Source organism: Leguminivora glycinivorella, chromosome 4 (assembly GCF_023078275.1).
Source record: "Leguminivora glycinivorella isolate SPB_JAAS2020 chromosome 4, LegGlyc_1.1, whole genome shotgun sequence".
Classification (NCBI taxonomy): domain Eukaryota; kingdom Metazoa; phylum Arthropoda; class Insecta; order Lepidoptera; family Tortricidae; genus Leguminivora; species Leguminivora glycinivorella.
This window is the reverse complement of record NC_062974.1, coordinates 5,677,754-5,693,571: the sequence shown is the minus strand read 5'-3', so window position 1 is coordinate 5,693,571 and position 15,818 is coordinate 5,677,754.

The following is a 15,818-nucleotide window of genomic DNA, read 5'->3' as shown; positions in this document are numbered from 1 at the left end:
TGAAATAAACTCGTTAAAAATACGATTTGATATGACCAAAATAATAAATGTTATCTGAAGTTTTAATATTTTTGTAAAGACATTAGATTTTTTATTTGCAATTGTCAAGTGTCGGTCTGCCGACGTATTGTGCTTCCAATTTTATCACATATATGTGAATAAAGTATCCTTCACGCTTAGGCAAGTATGTTAGTGTGAGAGTGACAGATGTCTTATCCACGTAGATAAGTGACAAAATTGGAAGCAAAATACGCCGCCTTACAGAAGACCGCAGCCAAATAGCACTAGACCCTACTCATAGTGTTGTGTTCCTGTCGGTGAGTAAGGCTGCCAGAGCTCAACGAGGGTGCGGTGTGCTGATGACAGGAGGACTTACGGAACTAACTTGTTCCGTCTATTGTCCTTTGGACTCGTCGGCAACCCGAACCCTCCTTAGAACTTGTACACTCCTTTTTGCTGTGTACTTATCACAGCAAAAGGGAATGTACAAGTTTCTAATGGGGTGGCAACGCGCATGTGACACTGTTTGAGTTGCAGGCGTCCATAGGTTACGGTGGCCGCTTTACATCAGGCGGGCCGTAAGCTTGTTTGCCACCGACGTAGTATTAAAAAAAAAAAACGCCGGCTGTACAGCAAGAGCTCAAGGTGTTAGGGGTTGTTAGGGACAGGATGAGGTTACCCAAGCTGCCTAAGATCACAGTCAATGGAGGAATATGATTCGAGCCCTACGGCAGAGTGTAACAGGATTTAAAGGAGAGAAGAAGTAGAAATATAACGCCGCATGTAGCAGGTTAGCTGCAATAACTCAGCAGCCCGAATGCTGTCGTAATCCGGATGTAACCTTAAACCACTGACCGCTCGATAAATCATCGTTAGTAACAAATGGACGTTTTTGTCGTATAGGGTTTGTTCAAAAATATTTTATCGGTTTGGCTTTTTGTCAACGTTATTTTAAAACGAAACGGTAATTTTGCGGCGTTATATTTCACAACGCTGGTAGTTATCCATAGTAGTGTTTATTTTTATTTATCATCAAATGTCTAAAATAAGTGCTAATAAGAGTAAAGCTTACTAGAGTTAATCTAAATTTTGAGCTTGGTGGTTCAGATGGCAGGTTTATTCCACGTTCGTCGTATTCCAGTTTTGTCGGATTCCTGATTCGTCGTATTGCTGTTTTGTCGGAGTTATCCATAAAATTACTATAATTAAACTTTACACACATCACATACAATCACGCCTGTATCCCATAAAGGGGTAGACAGAGCACATGAACTACTCAAGTTTCAGTGCCACTTTACACATGGTTAAAATCCCATTTCCATATAGGAACACTTCGCCTCACATAGGAATACTAGACAATGACACTTTGAGGGTGAGTGTCGCCTTACGACTAGGGTGTAAGGTATGTGAGCCTCACAAGTGTCCTTGTGGCGTAATGGTCGGGTGTAATGGACATCATGGGCTCAACTGCGTTAGGTGCAAGGGGCGAATACCGAGGCACCAAACTATCAACGAGCTTCTTCGACGGGCCTTGGCCTCAGCTAATATCCCCAGCGTTTTAGAGCCACCTGGTTTAAGCCGTACAGATGGCAAGCGGCCGGACGGCCTAACACTGGTCCCATGGGCAAAAGGTCGGAGCCTGTTGTGGGATGCCACATGCGTTTGTACCTTTGCTCTCACGCATGTCAGCCACACGAGCAAAAAGGCAGGTTCCGCGGCCGGGACCGCTGCCAAATTAAAACATACCAAATATGCGAACCTGGGACCAGTTTACGACTTCGTGCCGGTTGCCGTCGAAACGGCTGGACCTTGGTGTACCGAGGCCAAGAAGCTGGTTGCTGAGATTGGGCGCCGGTTGAGGGACAGAGGGGTGACCCCGGGCTGGATCTTATCTGGTCCAACAAATATCCCTTGCCATTCAGCGTGGCAACGCAGCTGGCATATTTGGGACATTTGGGCCAGGTAGGGAACAATTCGGGGGTAGTCGGTAGTCCTTGGCGGGATTATTTGTAATATTATTTTTCTCAATATTTGTTATTATACTGTTTATTTAAGTTTAGATACATTTAGGTTTACTTATTTAGTTTAATTTGTTAGTTTATTTTAAGATACCTAATAGAAATTGTATTTTTTCCAGTTAATAAAGTATTTTTCAGTTATATAGTTTATTTACATATTTAATAGATTATTCCGACGAAACACCAATACGACGAAACAGGAATACGATACGACGAAACTGGAACAATGGCAGAGCGCGGTGGTGGTAGGCCGTGAGATTCCACTATTACAATTCTAAGCTCATTTTTTCCGTTTTGCAATGTTGGTCATAGCAAAACTGTCACCTTTCAACTATTTAATTTGAAATATTTTGTAGGTACCAACTACGAAATTCTTGTCAAAAATGTTTACAAATAAAAACTGGTTGCAGAATTTTTATAGGAAAAATACCAGGATTTCACATCGCTGAATAATTCAGACGCTAACGATTCAGCGTCAGTAACGCTATACCTGAATAAAATACACACAGGCCGGTTCAAACATGCACCATCAAAACGGTATCTGAATTTATTAATTATTCAAATACGTTACATACCATACCAGTGAAACTAAAAACAAAAATTGAATGCAGTATACAAATACAAACAAAAAAAAGAAACAATATAAGTAAAGTTTAACTAGATTTAGATGACGACGTAACGTACGGCTCCGTTGCGTCGTTTACTTGCGTTGCGTTGCGTTGCTCCGTCACGTCAGCCTAACTGAAAACGACAATTTAAAAAAAACTGCATCGATATCCGTTGCCTGGTCTTAAATACGAGTACCTATCTAAGAATAAATACGGAAAAACAGACAGGCAGCGGAGAGAGACTTTGTTTCATACTATATATTTATGTATTATCCTATATGTAGTGATGGAATGATATCTGGCCCCGTAGCCGAATGGCATTTCTCCGACGCGAAACGAAAGCGAAACGCCGCTGGCTCTGTCGCGCCAATACGCAAGCGCGATAGAGATGATATCTACTAGCGTTTCGTTTCGTGAACGTTTCGTGAGCGATTATGCCATTCGGCTACGCACCCTGATATCATTTAGATTTCGTTCTAGACGTTCGAATAAGCCTTTACGGCATGTCTACTGGAGTCAAAATCCTGAATTTATATGAAAATATCGGAGCACCTTCTATGATATGCCTAGTTCAAAAATTGGAGGAAACCAGTATCGAAATATCGGAATTCCGGTAAAAAAAAAATCTTAGTTAGGTTAGGTATTTTAAGAATGATGAAATGACTAGCACTGGTGTTTCAATCGTTTAGGGCAGTACAGAATAATCAGATAATCACACATTATGGCTAGTAAGAGCATTTTCACTTACGGGCATTTTCAGAATTTGGGACCCCCCAAGTAGCGTAAGTTGTTAACAAAAATTAACTCGCTGTCAGTTTTGTGAGGACAATTAAGCATAAAACCTGTCCAAAAATTTACTTTTTTCACATTAGGTATATAAATAAAAAAATAAAAAAAATATGGGTCTCCATTTCCATATATGACTCGAAACATGGTGGCCAATCGCGATATACATGAGTAGATTCGTATATGTATTTGAACATGTCTCACAAAAGTTTAATGCTAGGTTACACTCAAGAACTCGCTTGAAATCGAGCGTTTTCCAACAACGCCAATACTCCTCACACATTTTCTCCTGCAGATCGATTGTCAGACATCCATATACATAAATTTATATCGTTGCATTCAAAACTGGCCGGAGGCAGACTTCAATTGATTCCCAGTCGAAATTGGAAATTCCATTCCGAGCAATATCGTTCGGCCGGTCTATTAGGTGCTGACAGGAAAAAACTCTAACGAGTACACGTGTGGAGAGGAAAAAAAACAAGGAATCAAATCTTACTTTGATATCGGTTTTCATTTTTGCAAAATATTAGTTTTTAATTTTTTTTTTATTTGGTACCACACTTGGATTCTTCTTTTGAAAGCCTTCATTTCAACTTGCAAATTAAATGCAAACAAGGATTTTATATCAAGGAATGAATTTTAAACACTGCCTAACCTTTCTGCCGGCGTAGGTACATGTGGAAAAAGTCACGCTTCGGCAAGTATGTCAGTGTGAGATTGACAGATGTCGTAGATAAGTGATAAAATTATAAGCATAATACGCCAGCTGAAATTGTTTATACTTACATAGTTATGTTGGGTCGCTCTGCCATAATTATTATCGTATCATTAAGCAGTAGGTAGATGATGATGGATACGGTAGATGGTCATAGGAACTCTTATATCACAGAATTCCGAGTAGCATAACGTTATCTAAACGTATTTGGAGTTTTAAAATTGTCTCGATTACATACTAAAGTACACATCGATATAAACAAAATGAAAAAACAACTAAAGTAAATATTTTGTATGTTGATGACTAAGTTAAACCAACTATTATAGGTATATTCCGTGGTTAAACATTCATAACATATACAAATAAATACCCCTGGTGAAGTTGCCAAGCGACATTATCAATAAGACGTTATTTAGTTACAGAGACTGTGGAGTTTGATTGACTAACAATTTCCAAGACACAAAATGGGATGATAAAATTAGGAAATCAATATTTCTGTCCTCCGGCCGGAAAGCGTCCAATTTACGGGCGCTGCGCTAAACGAAGTTACCGCTTCCTTGGTTTGGCCTTGGATCATATGTATGCGCCTACTACGAGTATTCCTAAGGCACTTGTCTCATCAAAAGAGAGTAAGCGATGAGCTATCAGCGATTAAAACGAACAAAAGATAATTCACAAGTGCCTAATAGCTCTAACTTCTGGTGGCACTTTTAAAATGAAAATAGACTGAAAATAAGGACTGAAAAATTCACAACGTATGTAGCCAACGTCACAATCGCTTTCGCTTCTTCGCTTCCTAATGCTTATCTTTTCCCAGACTGCGTTTCGATGGCCACGTAGTGTCAACGATTGGTATTTCAGCACGGGAAGCATGGTCGCGCGATAGACGACCCTCCCTATCCCACTATTTGTAAGTGCGATAGGGACGGCCTGATATTTTATCGTCTATCGCGCGACCATGCTTCCCGTGCAGCTTGGCCAGCTGAACAGGTCCCGTAGCCGAATGGCATTTCTGGCGCGAAACCACATCTCGGACACTGGCGATCAAATATATGAAAGAGGCGCGTTCCTAGCACACATTCTAAGCTCGTGTAGGCGAACGCGTACCATGCTTGTACGAGTGAGATATGACAGGTCGACTGTTCGCATTTTTGACAGGCGGTAACTGTAAGGTAACCGAGAGGGGGTGGGCGGCACTTTCAGCGGGGAGCGGGAGTGGCCATGCTGTACGATAGTACTCTTTATAAATACGCAAAAATGCATTCTGGCTCTGTCGCGCCAATACGCAAGAGCGATAGAGATAGATTACATTTCTGCAGCGTCTCGCGTCGAAAAAATGCCATTCGGCTACGAGGCCAGGCAAGAGGCTACAAAATGTATGGAATTCGTTCTGGCCCTTTGTCGCTATCATTTAATTTCTCTGATTGAATTAATTTGACTGAATCGGATAAATTTTTGAGGCCGGAGCTTTATTAAACACGCCAAAACTGACGTTATGTCGATTCTCCGTTGATGTGGGTAAAGTAGCGAGTTGTCGAATAGATACAATTTTCAGTCAAAATTTTACATTTGCAGTGACAAGTGTGACATCCAAAACAACTACTATAAACCGTGTTAAATAAATAATTTTTGTTACATTTTGTTTTTCAATTGATACGTTTTAGTTTTGCAATAGATCTAATTAAGACTTGAAAAAATCAATAATACCTATCCACAGTTGATTTAAAAATAATGCTAAAATTGACAGTTAAGCATGTCGAATAAAGCCCTAGGAATTATTGCACAACATGTGAGATATCATTATTGGAATGCTTTTCTGTGGCTGTCTTTCTTTTTTATATTTTAATATTGCATTCTTTGTACATATTTTATGAGGCATGTTGAAAGTAAATGGCGTTAAAAACTTTTAAAATGTAAAGTAGGTACTTGAAAATGAACTACAAAGCGAAATAAAAATCGTACTTGTCAGTTCTTTGTGCCCAAATTGCCATTAATTTTGTTAGTGCTATACGTAAATCTCCATGTGTCACCCTTCCAGATTAGTTTTACAAAGAGACTTTCCGTTCGCTACGGATTGGCACCCAGAGTACCTAGCCAACGTCACGTAAGCACAGTATAATAAAAAGTACTATCGTACAGTATGGACACTCCCGCTCCCCCTTGAAAGTGCCGTCTACCCACTCTCGGCTGCCTCACAGTTTCCGCCTGTCAAAAACACGTCATATCTCACGCATACAAGCATGGTACGAGTTCGCCTAATCGAACTTAGACTGTGCGCGTTAGGAACTAGGAACGCGCCTCTTTCATATATTTGATCGCCATTGTCCGAGGTGTAGTGTGCGCTCTCTCTATCTCTCTTCCGTATTGGCGCGACAGAGTCAATTGAGCATTTCTTTTTTTTTGCCAATAATTTTTTTTTATTGTTTTAGGGAATTTTAGGTCAATTGTACTCAGAATCACGAGTACTTTCAATCTCACTGGGAGACAAAAAGTGTCCCAGACTTTCCATACATTTTTTCTTACTTTCCTCTTTTGTTACCCCATACAACATGTACGGAAAATGGTAACAAAATAAGAAAAAATCGTATGGGACAATTTTTTTAACTACTAGGATTGAAAAGGCTAGTAATTCTGAATAGAAAAAGCATATTTTTTTCTAAAATATCACACTTCATAAAAGTGGCAAAAAAAAAGAAATGCTCAATTACGTTTCGATCGTCATGTAGCGTCACCGATTGTCACTTCGGCTAGGCCCACGGCATGAGAAATTATTGGCGCCCTTATTTGTAGCAATTGAATCGTATTGTCGAGGACCTCTAAAAAGGGCCATTTATTTTATCCAATACAATACCCACAAAGACAGTTCGTAACTATGGTGCTACCCTCTAGTCCTCCAGGCTTGTATCACAGATTGTTAAGACGATACGGTAGGGGTCAATTCTCCATACAAACGCTCTCGACTATTTCCTTGGTTTTTGAAGATAGAGCAATATTTTTTTCAACACATATTGTTATTTTTATCTGTGTCGGACCGTTTTGATTTTTTTGATATTCTGCTTTTTAAAGATTCTAGAGCCAAACAAAAATTTCCAAAAACGGCCTTTTTCATTGTGGCGCAAAAAAAAAGGTGTGATACTCAAGATTGGTAACCAGAAAAGCTAAACGGTCCGACATAGATTACTTCATTATTATTCAGATTCTCAAATTTCGTTCCGATTGATTAAGTTTTGAAGGAGGAAAGAATCGAGAGCGGAACCTCGATTTTAAAGATTTTTTTGAAATATCTTTTGACTGAGTTGTTCTTAATGGACAATTTTTTTTTGATAAATCTAGTTAATAACACTTGTATATTTAACTAAAATTCCCAAGTTGAAAGGGGCTTTCCATTTTAGCATTTTCGCTACCGTATCCTCTTAATAGGTAAGTTACTAACGAACAAATCCTTCACTTGTCAGCAAAACGACAAATACCTACGCTTTATTTAACTAATACTAATAAGTTACTACGGAAAACTCAGAAGAATAGTAGGTACGTACCACACGACTACACAGGCGGGCGCGTGGCGCCCCTCGACCACTTGTTCATTCGGATAAAAGGCTAGCGTGTAGGTACTTAAAGCTGAGTTTAGACCAGCAAGTTATTGCTGCAAGTTTTGTGACGCAACTATAGGTAAGAGTGAGTGGCAAATATCTACATCTCTTTCTTGCATATGCTTCTGTCGCAAAACTTGCAGCAATAAATTGCACGTCTAAACTCAGCTTAACGCGCGACCGCGAGCGAGTGACGTAGGCCTGCTAGCATTGTATCCAGAAAGGAACAAGGGGTCTATGGTTGTATGAAGAAGCCCCTTCATCTTAACTTGTCTTCGTTTGTCTTAAATTCGTACAATTCAGACCCCAGATTGTGCATGTGCTTTTCTCCGAATAATAGGCTAGTTTCCTACTAGTCAAATCAGTATCTTTTTAAGAACTGTCAAAACGATTTGTTAATATGGAATTACTATGAAATACTGAGGAGTGACGTCACGGTCAATTCATTTACTTTATAACTTTCTGCTTGACTTATTAAATAGAAATAATGTTTAAAAGTGACTACTGTCCACATTTTTCTTTTAATTGTGTGATGCTTTATTTCGTGCACTGCATAAGATATTTTATTTTAAGTATAGGAAACTAGCCTATTCCATGTAACAGGGTTTGCACTCACATTTAACATTTTGTAACATTGGTTGCAAAGGACCAGTTTTTGTCAAATTAAACATGAAACGCTTGTTTAGTCATACATAAAATCATCAGATTTTACAATACGCCCATACTACAATAAAAAGCGCTGGTGGCCCAGCGGTAAGAGCGTGCGACTTTAAATCTGGAGGTCGCGGGTTCGAACGCCGGTACCTGCAATGAGTTTTTCAGAACTTATGTGCGAAATCTCATTTGATATTTTCCAGTCGCTTTTCGGTGAAACCGGACTAATTCCAATAACGCCTAGTTACCCTTCGGATTAGAAGGTCAAATGGCAGTCGCTTTCGTAAAACTAGTGCCTATGCCAAATCTTGGGATTAGTTGTCAAAGCGGACCCCAGGCTCCCATGAGCCGCGGCGAATGCCGGGATAACGCAAGGAGGATGATGATGATATATATATCGAGTCGAGTTCTGTCACATCTACGGGAGGAAAGGGGGATGAAATTAACCCGTCACCCGATGAGGGCTTCGAGCATGAATTTTAAGAAAATATGTCATACCATGTCAAATCCAGTGTAGAAAACGTTTAATACTTAATTAAAAATATGTTATTTAAAACGAGACTTGTTTTGAAGCCCCAGTGTTTGTACAGATGTTCCGCCAATTCAAGGATGTAATGAAATAATGTATCGGAAAAATCATATTCATATGCAAATGTAAAGCAATGAATTCAATTAGGTATGTATAATAATATTTTTTTCCATATTAATGTTGCCTGTATTTTCTAGAATTTGTAAGTAAAAAACGTCGGTATTTTGAATAGGATATGAATGCTCACATTTGACATAAACCTTCTGAAGTGTTTCCCTTGTGCTATGACATGGGGTTCTTCAAGAAGCAGGTGAAAGCCTTTAATTCTCAAAGGTCGGCAACGAATAAGTGGTTCCTCTGATGTTGCTTATCAGGCGGCTCATCTGCTCGTTTTTTGCCTATATTAGAAAACGCAACAATTGCCTCTTTATAAAATAAATATATCCAAATCCAATACCTGATATCCGATCGGAGAATGTGAAACGCTTATGACTATAATTTTATATCCATACTACCTAATACTGTCACGTGCCTGTACATGCATATTTAATCAGGTAGGTATATATTTACTGCAATTATTATTGACATTGTTATTTAAACAGGTTTTATTATTTCTACCTACTTACAGTCAGGAGCGATATTGCGTCTGCATCAAAATAAACTACAAAATGTATACATCTACGTATTTCGTCACTTGCCTTCTGCCAAATAATACTTCAGAAAAAATGTACTCACTTTAACCCTTTTATATTCGATGGACCCGGGTTCGAATACCGGTAAGGGCATTTAGTTATGTAATGAACATATATAATATTTTTTTTCCGAGTAATGGATATTTTCCACGCAGGCAATTATGGTCGCGCGATAAATGATAAAACATCTGGCCGTCCCTATCGCACTTACTAATAGTTCGATAGGGACGGCCTGATATTTTATCGTCTATCGCGCGACCATGCTACCCGAGCACATGTTGTTATCCTATTGGGTTGGTAAGAAAGTAATGAGCGATCGATTGAATTCCACATAAAATTTTTGAGAGAGTTCTAGTATCTTCTATGGTCGAAAGTATATAAAGGGCGAGTCGCACAGTTTCTCGTCAGTCATTCACTAGCTGTCGCCGAGCTAATATAAGGAAGAAAATGAACGAATTTAAAGTGCATGTAAGGCATTGCTTACTATATGAATTTCAGTCTGGCCATTCAGCCGCCGAAGCAGTGCGTAATATATGTCAGCGTGTTGCTCCTGAAGTTGTGTCTGAGGCCACAACGAAACGATGGTTCCAGCGGTTTCGTAGTGGCGACTTTTCATTATCAGATCAACCTAAGTCTGGTCGACCGGTGAAGATTGATGTAGCCAAATTAAAAACCTTAATTGAAGGAGATCCGAGGCTAACGAGTCGTACTCTTGCTACCGAGTTAGGCTGCTCTCATTTCACCATAGAAACACATTTACACGAGTTGGGAAAAAACTACAAATACAGTGTTTGGATACCGCACGAACTTGATAGAGATCAACTAAACCGCCGTGCCGATATCTGCATACAACTTCTGTCTTTTTGCCGCACATTCAACTGGTTGGACCATCTTATCACTGAAGATGAAAAATGGGTTTTATATATAAATCACACACGCAAACGTCAGTGGCTAGCTCCAAACGAAAAAGGAATAGAGGCACCAAAAACAGAGCCTCACCCGAAAAAAGTTATGCTGTCCGTTTGGTGGGATATTCATGGTATTATTCACTGGGAACTCCTACCAAGTGGAATGACTGTTACCGCAACAGTATACTGTAATCAGCTTGAAAATTTAAACCAAAAAATCTGTCAGAATCGTCCACAGCATGCTAAAGTTTTTTTCTTACACGACAATGCTCGCCCACACATTGCAAAAGTGACTCGGCTAAAGCTATTGGAGCTAGGTTGGAAAGTGATACCTCATCCACCGTACTCTCCAGACTTGGCACCTACGGATTACGCATTGTTCAGATCGCTAAGCAATGCCTTGAATGAAAAAAGTTCGATGATCAAGCCCATCTACGACAGTACATAGCTGAGTTTTTTTAATCTAAACCTAAGAATTTCTTCGCCGATGCTATTCATTCTTTACCAGAACGATGGAGACAAGTAGTAGATAACGAAGGCCGTTATATTTTTGATAAATGATTAAAATAATAAATTAAATAAAAATTACAATATTGGTTATGATTCGCTCATTACTTTCTTACCAACCCAATATATACCTAAGGATGCAGCTTTGCTTAGTTTGGTTGGGGCTAGATTGATCTGTGTAAGGTGTCCCCCAATTTTTTTTTTATATTCACTCAGTCCAATATGGCACAACTAATTTTTAGTAGTTTTCATGAAACAAGTTCAAAGTATAATCAGAGTTGAAATATTCAAATAAAAAGTGTAAATCTCAGTCAAGTAAGGTCTCATAAAATTGCGGACACCACCCAAGTGCGAAGATTCAATCTGAGATGCAAATTCTAATTCCGTGGTTTTTATGGGACTTCAATTTCATTTCCGGTCCTTCTTCCTGAATCTTCTATATTCTTGATGAGAAATATCCTAACAATGTTTGATTTAATACTTACGGATATCGGACTTTCCTCTGTTTTCTTAAAAAACTTAATATAAAAACAAATCATGATCATAAAATACTGACTTTCTTATTTTAACCATAAATAAAACTTTTTATGTATTCAGTAAGTATTTATTATAAATTTTCCTTATAATATCTGCCTGTTCCGAGAATCGAACTGGCACCGGCTTTCTCGTCTGCTTTCACAGTCTACCGGACATTGATATTTCTCTACGCATTTCTATGTAGGAGAGGAAAATCTATACCAATATTATTATAGGCGCTTTGCTTCTTCTTTTCTTATGCGCACTGCCAAGGAGTGGAATTCATTGCCGGCGGCTATATTTCCGAGCTCATATAACCCGGCAACAAATCAAGAGTGAACAGGCATCTTCTGGGCGAGCTCACTCCAACGTCTTTGCCTTTGGCTAGTCTGTGGCCAAGAGTAAGCCCATTTATAATAAAAAAAGGTAGGCCAAGATTGTTGACAACCGTAAATAAATAGTTGAAAAGAAAAGTGCCATGTAATGAAAATGAAATGAAAATGAAAATGAAAATGAAATATTTATTTTTCAAGTAGGCATATTACAATGCGCATATGAACGTCAAATAAAGCTACGCCGGCTCTAACCCTACGCCTCAGCCTCGAGAAGATTTCAGTCCCCCCTCAGTTGGGAGGGGGGTATCCACTATGGGATCGGCAAGAAACTCGGCGGGCAACTTCTTTTCAAAAAATTACATCTTATAATTAACATGCATTAAATAACAAGATACAATTTAACATGCAAAAGTATTCATCAAAGAATAACAGAACAGACTGTACTCTATGGAAATTAATTTCAATAAATTATATTATTGCTTAATAATACGGTTTCTTCTTCAGAGAAAACATATCAAATTGTCACAGAAGAAAAAGATAATATGAATCTCAATATCATTAAATATGTAATTTACCTACACAACATAAAATATAAAATATTTGATGTGCTTTCTTATCTGAACTGTGTCCTCTATACATAATACAATTATTTTAATTGCTATTCGTTTTTTGTAGTTTCTGGTTCGGGCCATGCATGTTTGTCTGTCAAATAGTCCTCGACTCTTAGAAAGGGAAAACAGTAGTAAGAAAGGGAAAACACGATTCGACCCTGAACCGCTGTCAAACTTCGATTTTGTAGGAAGTATCAGGGTAACAGGGACAGCGCGATGGCATTGACATTACGCTATCCCTGTCACACCGTGTTATATTATACTAGTTTTTGCCCGCGGCTTCGCTCGCGTTAGAAAGAGACAAAAAGTAGCCTTTGTCACTCTCCATTCCTTCAACTATCTCCACTTAAAAAAATCACGTCAATTCGTCGCTCCATTTTGCCGTGAAAGACGGACAAACAAACAGACACACACACTTTCCCATTTATAATATTAATTTATAATATTAATATGGAAATATGGATTTATAACAGCCAGTGTGGAAGCACCATAAAAACCATAACCCACCTCAGCGCAGTTGGCTAATCGAGATCTGTCTCGTTTCTAGAATGTTGTGGCTGCAGACACCGGGTAACATGTAATTTGTGCAATCGTTCAATTCCCGCCTATTATATGAGGAGAGCGGGGACATTTGGACATCAACTCAATTAATTACACATATCTATATGAAAATAAGCAGTGTGACGCCATCAATGCAAAATAAACTACATATTATTTATTCTATCATAATATCACATGAAATTTTTTTACTGTATGAATTAAATTACAAAAATAAAAAGCTTGACTGTTGCACGCCTTATATGTAATATATGTATGTGTAGCGTAGCCGACTGGAGACGCTCGACGACAGCTTCCAGTAGTTGGTAACAGAATGAAATTAAATTAAGGTAGAAGATAGGCTTAGTTTTATAAAAAAGTGCACCAGAGCGAAGCTGTCAGAATAGTTGCCAACTATCTTTAAATTATTAATAGGCTTACTCTTGGCCACAGACTATCCAAAGGCAAAGACGTGACCTCTACGATGCAATAAGCTCGCCCAGAATATGCCTGTTCACCCTTGACTTATCTTGGATTGACTCATATTCTGCATAACCAGAATATTGATTAATTGTGAGTGTGCACGGGAAAACGTCCCACTTTGTCGATTGCTATAAATCGATCGCTTTGTCAGTTTATTCATATAAAGATACAAGTAAGTTTCACCTTAATGGTAACCGACAAAGTGACCGACGTTTTACTAAACACATTCACAATTTATATCCTTTTCTCAAATCTGTCCCTTTTCCCATAATAATCCGTAAAATATAAGAAGCCATCAAAACTTTACGGAACGCTATGTATAACATTTATTGCCACCTATAAATTTCACCATCCACTCCCATGGTTATCAAATTAAGAAATTTGATCTCCAAAACCGTTCCCATGAATCAGTGAAATAAAATCTTATGTCAATGTCACAATGACAGGCAGCGCGATTCAAATTTCACATATTGTAACGGTTTTGATGCTTTGTGTGATTTGGGTTCAAGTGTGGACGATGGGTTAGAAACCTGTTACAAAATCACTATGTTCCTTTCAACCGTTTATTGCTAAGAATGGCACGGAAACATGTTACATGTAAATGTTTGAATGTACCTATCACAAGATATCTGTGGTACCTATGATAAATATTATGTTTGTTACTTTTGTTTTATTTTTTTTTTACAAACCTAAAAAACTTAAACTAATAAACATTCATTACAGCTTGGCAAAAAAGAAATGAAATTATCATAGCAACACCTGTTTATCAGGCTGAATAAGAATAGGTATTCTCTTACTTCCTCTCTGCAGAAGAAAATCAATATCAAGCCTCAACTTACGAATAAATAAATCTATACAATTTTCCAACTAATATTAGCTAACCACGTTCAATAAGCCCCAGTCTCCCCACTCTCCCCTCCCCCACCTGTTGCAACGAGTTTGTTTACATTTTGCCGGCATTACTCGAAAGCGGTCGACCTTCCAGAACATTGTAGTACGTACTATATGTACTACGATGGAAAGACAACCTTAGTATGCTGATGATTGAGTTGGGTTCAAACTTGAGTTGAATGCACTTATGATGTTTTAGTAATTGTTGTTTTGAATTGGCCGGATTATAGTCTGGTGTGATTTAAGTGAGTGAGTTTGATACAATCTTTTTAAATTAGACACAGAGGCCATGGAACAAAGTGGACTTTATTTATAAGACACAATGGGAGGGGTAAATTGTCCATACAAACGCTCTGAAGTAGGTACTTCCTCCCTAGTTTTGGAAGCCAGAGCAATAAGTTTTTTAACGCAGAATGTTATTATTAATATCTGTGTACGACAATGTAGATTGTTTGATATTTTTGTTATAGTAGTAGTAGTAAAACACTTTATTGTACCAGAAAATAATACAACACACAAGAAAAAGAGCTTATCACTAGTACAAAGGGGAACTTATCCCTTTAAGTTCGCCTTTAAATGGGTCGGTTTAAGTTTTTATATCTTGAAAAAATTTGCAAACACGGTCTCATTGATTATGCCGCAAAGAAAGGCGATGCTCAATTATTAGCTAAAAAACTAAATTGTCTGAAACAGATAAATTTTATTTTAATTAAGATTCCTAGATTTAGGAAATTTATTTTTTTAGAGATATGTTTTGGAGAAAAAACGATCGAGAGCGGCACCTCGATTTTGAAGATTTTTTCGTAATTTTGACCTAACTTGAACTTGTGGCACAATTTTCTATAAATCTAGTCAGTACCGCGGGTATCGGGTATAATTAAAACAAATTCCTAGATCAAACGAGAGACTCCTTTCAGTTCTAGCATTTTAACTATTTTTTTATTAAAGTTATGAGAATTTAGAGTACTTAAATGTCTATATTATTCACACTACTTTTAAATTTCAGCTCCTGTTGCCTCTGAAGTCGCAGGAAAATTGTAAGATTCTGCTGTTTACAAACGGCGTCATCGTTTTACAAACCTAAAGCGTGCACAATTTGTTAGTAGAATGTAGAACTAATTTTTAACATTTATAAAATTACATTTAGGCCGATAATGCAAATTACTGCGTATATTTGTGAAAAATATGTTCTTGTTTACAATACCTAGGCTACTAGGCATTATTTTCCACCTTATCGCTATAGGAATGTTAACTCGTTATAGCCACGGCTACCTAGTTATTCATTATGCAACTTGTAGGAGTTGTAGGCTTATTAGTACAGTCAGACAATTTATTCCTTTGTCATTTCGTATATTGTTATAGTGATAATGAATATAAAAGACACTAGAGATAGGCTATACCTATTGTTTTCAGTACACATGGTGTTTTCTTTCTGCAC